Below are 4,995 nucleotides of genomic sequence, written 5' to 3'. Positions count from 1 at the left end.
ACTGGGGGGGGGGGGCAATAAAGAAGAGACAAAGCAGTTTTGTGTTCATTTCAGTTGTTTACAGAATGAAACTATATAATATAAATCACGTTGCTATAGCAGTATATATAGGATATTTTCTTATAATTTTCACTTGTTAATTTGATATTAAAAAGCTCTGAAAACGTTATTCAATTCTCAAAATAGATATTTCTTGATGTATTTGTCTCTTGCGTAATATTCACAAATTTATTCAGATTCAGGAAACAAATGTAAAAGAAGATTAGTATAACATCGAATCAATAAAAAAAGAAAAAAAACAGGTGGTCAGGCAAATAAAATTATTATTTTGAAAATTTTTAATTTATATCAAATCTTTTATTTTTACACTATATATGAAAATAATTTCAAAAAAATATAATGTAATTATATATCTTTACCGTTGTTCATTTAGGTTTGACTTTAAATTTGGAAAATTACAGATACATCTCAAATGTATTGTTACATAAGAATTATCCAAGAGCAGATTCAAACGTATCGTTACATAACAATTATACAATGGGGGTTCAAATGTATTGTTACATAACAATTGTACAAGGGGAGGCTCAAACGTATTGTTACATAACAATTATACAAGGGGGTTCAAACGTATTGTTACATAACAATTATACAAGGGGGGTTCAAACGTATTGTTACATAACAATTGTACAAGGGGGGTTCAAACGTATTGTTACATAACAATTATACAAAGGGGTTCAAACATATTGTTACATAACAATTGTACAAGAAGAGGTTATCGGACTTTGTTAGCTGTTCAAAATGTTTGAAACTGAAGCCGTACATCACGGAATAAGTTTGTAACTTGGAAAATATAAACAGTATCATTAAAGTTAAATAACTGCAAACCAATTGTTTCAATCTTTAGACTGGTTTTTCCTAGAGTGTTTGTATTATAAAATAATGAATTGATACAGTTAGATATATCTAAAATAAGCCAGAATATCTGATTTACTTATACATTTTTTCGTTTTCAAACCAACTTCTCTTCAACCTGTCATAAACTTCAAAATACGTACGATTAATTGCACACTTTGTTTTTTGTTGGAAGGGAATCTTGTATCAAACATGTGGTCATAGTTTATAACTTTCCAATCTTAAACAAAAGGTAGAGAAATCAGTGTTTCTTGTGGGAATGGGACCTTGTATGAAACATGTGGTCATAGTTTATAACTTTCCAATCTTAAACAAAGATAGAGAAATCAGTGTTTCTGGTGGGAATGGGACCTTGTATCAAACATGTGGTCATAGTTTATAACTTTCCAATCTTAAACAAAAGATAGAGAAATCAGTGTTTCTTGTGGGAAGGGGATCTTGTATCAAACATGTGGTCATAGTTTATAACTTTCCAATCTTAAACAAAAGATAGAGAAATCAGTGTTTCTTGTGGGAAGGGGGTCTTGTTTCAAACATGTGGTCATAGTTTATAACTTTCCATCTTAAACAAAAGATAGAAGAAATCAGTGTTTCTTAACATAAGTATACGACGTTGTTTGTTTAAAAAAAATTCCGTGTTTGTATAAGGGGGACATCCATATTATTTACGTCTGTAGATATCATACAATCTGATGGCAGCGTATAGTATTTAGCTTTTAAAGTATATTCAAATCGAAGTTTATAATATCATTTTCATAGCTTATCTCAAGACCAGTCTTTCTCGAACTCTGAATTCTTGGCTTTAGGACTCGTTGTTTTTTGTTTGTTTGTTGTTGTTGTTGTTCCAAATAATATTCAAATAAGAACAGTGTACATATTATTTTAACTTGTATATTATTTTTAAAAACATTTAACAACTGGATTTATTACTATTCGAATACAAGCTTCAATGGATAACTCTAGCATTCACTAATCTGGGTGAAATTGTCACTGGCGTACACTTAGTACCAGCCGTTAAGTGCAGTAAATCTGAAGAAAATGTGAGCACAGCAGCTAAGTCAAATAACAACGATGGTCAAAGTAACACGTGAAATAAGAACAGTAGAGCTGTCTACGGTATTTCCTCATAAACATCGCCGTCTACAACAATAACTGTCTTCCAATTTCCTGTCACAAAGTTCTGCTGTCGAAACACTTTCAGGAAGATGACCCTCTTCATCATCTGTAATGTAAAAACACAGACGAGTCCTTTTTCTTTCTAAAGAGAGAATGTATTATTCTTTTAGTAATTTATAATTTTTAACAAGTAGTACTTTCCGTTCAAATATTTGTTTCACTTAATGAACATAAAGAGTATGATATAGATATGTACATACAATTACATATATAAATATTTACATATATCTTAAGTCACAGCATATAAGTATAATACGTTTCTCTACCAATATTACTTACCACAGTACCATGAGATCTGTATTTAACTTTAGCAGATTTTCAGATGAATAAAAGAAATATTACAAAGATCAGAACGCAATGTACGAAGCATAAAAAATATATCAATTGACCGAGTAATGTACATATTAGCTGTTGAAGGGGAGAGTTTTGGTTTTTCTTTAGCACTGTTGTCTTCTGTAAGTAAACTGTTTACGGAAACCAGAAAAAAACCCGGAGAATTTGTTTCAGATAACGTGGTGCTAGTTTTTTGTAAACAAGAAATCCCACAGGTTCGACTTTACAGTCTCACGTGATAACAGTAATAATTTTGGAAATTAATATTATACTGTTTGTTTGTTGTTAAACGCAAAGCTACACAATGAGCTATCTATACTGTACCCACCACGGGTATCGAAACCCGATTTTTAGCGTTATAAACCCTCAGACTTATCGTTGAGGGGCACTAACATTATGACTAAAATAATATAACGATATTCTTCCATCAGTGCTCTGTTATAACTTTTTAGGGTTAAGAATCAAACGGTTACAATCGCAGTGATCCAGATGAAAGTTTCAAACTGTAAACTGGTACATATAACCAACTAGTTCTACTTTTAATCGAATCCTCGTTCCACCAGCCGTGGGGGCGTTATAGTGTGACGGTCAATCCCAATCTTCAGTGGTTAAATAGTAGCCCAAGAGTTGGCGGTGGGTGGTGATGACTATCTGCCTTCCCTATAGTCTTTCACTGCTAAATTAGTGACGGCTGGCGCAAATAGTCCTCGTGTAGCTTTGCGCGATATTCAAACTAAACCAAACCAAATCTACTTTTAATTTTATAGTTTTATCCACCAGTATTTTCAGCTATATAGATTTGGAAGTTGGGGTAACTTTAATAAAAACATGTTTATACACGAAAGGAAATTTTTCTTCCGTATCCATTCGTAATATCGGCATCTTAGTTACCAGTGAAATCGTTTAAAGTTTAAAATGCACACGGAAGTTAAATTCAGGAATTCAACGTTCAGCTACCAGATTTCAAAGAAAATTAAAAACACGTCTATATTTTTCATAGCATATCGAAAATCAAAGTAAAATAAAGAAGAGATAAAGCAGTTTTGTGATCATTTCAGTTGTTTACAGAATGAAACTATATAATATAAATCACGTTGCTATAGCAGTATATATAGGATATTTTTTTATAATTTCACTTGTTAATTTGATATTAAAATGCTTTGAAAACGTTATTCAATTCAAAATAGATATTTCTTGATGTATTTGTCTCTTGCGTAATATTCAGGAATTCAACGTTCAGCTATCAGATTTCAAAGAAAATTAAAAACACGTCTATATTTTTCATAGCATATCGAAAATCAAAGTAAAATATTAATAGTTATCGGAAAAACCATAATATGAGAAGAAAAATCAGATCCCCATCTCATCGCGATTAACTCACTCCTTTTAAGTAAGCAGTATGATCCCCATTTCTTTTTACTATCATGAGATACAATGTCAACTCTCTTCTCCTGGCACTTGCCATTATTTTCAAGCTCGTACCCTGGTTGGACAGCGGCAAGTCTACAAACTTACAATGCTAAAATCCGGGGTTCGATTCCCCATGGTGGCCACAACAGACAGCCCAATGTGATTTTGTCATAAAACAAACAAAACAAATAAAAAATGTTTCAACCACTTAGAGCAACACATAGTCCCAAAATGATGCAGCTGACACTTACTGAAATGCATGCGGAACAAGTGCTCATGAAGGTTATACAGTGCCTTGCAAAAGTATTCACCCCTCCAATAATGTCACATGTTGATGAAATACAAATAATGTAAACAATATTTTTAATGAACTTGTTTTTATTCAAAACTCTAATGATCAAATTTAACAACCCTATTTTGGATCAGAAATGGAAGTTACCCTCCCAAAAGGCATCATATCTACCTCATGACAAAATTTAACAACCCTATTTTGGATCAGAAATGGAAGTTACCCTCCCAAAAGGCATCATATCTACCTCATGACAAACAAAGTCCTCATAGATTTCACGTAACTTTATATTGGCTGTGATTATCATGTGACCAGTTGATTTGTGTATTCAAAATCGTTTTAATATAATGTTCTGAATCCTCTGTATTTCTCAGTAGAATCAGATGTATGTGTTAATTAATTCAACGGAAAATACAACTATCCAAAAATGTATACTTATAATTATTTTATACTTTATTTTGTGGAATGATCTGAATTATATATTCTAATTATTTCATATCTTCACAATAAGAATTCCAGACTAAGAGAGTTTATTTTATTTTATTTGGAACCTTATATTTAACTCACAAAAATCAGCACCAGGCCTGATTGTTACTTTTAAATATTTTTGCTATACACTGCACAATTTTATGGTTTCACCCCCCCCCCATGTGAATCCTCTCACGGCTTTTAACCATTAGTTTCATATTCTTAACCACACAAAGTTATGGCCTCTCTCCAGTGTGAGACAGCACATGAACCTTCAGTTGAATATTTGTTCTAAAGTTTTTCCAAACACACTACACAGCTGTATAATTTTCACAATGTATTCGATGACGAGGAACCCACTTTGAGACTAATAATGGCTGGAGACGGCTTAAATGGGTAATGAAGAA

Source organism: Limulus polyphemus, unplaced genomic scaffold (assembly GCF_000517525.1).
Source record: "Limulus polyphemus unplaced genomic scaffold, Limulus_polyphemus-2.1.2 Scaffold569, whole genome shotgun sequence".
In the NCBI taxonomy this organism is placed as follows: Eukaryota; Metazoa; Arthropoda; class Merostomata; order Xiphosura; family Limulidae; genus Limulus; species Limulus polyphemus.
The sequence above is the reverse complement of the archived record's forward strand: the minus strand, read 5'-3'. Positions refer to the sequence as shown.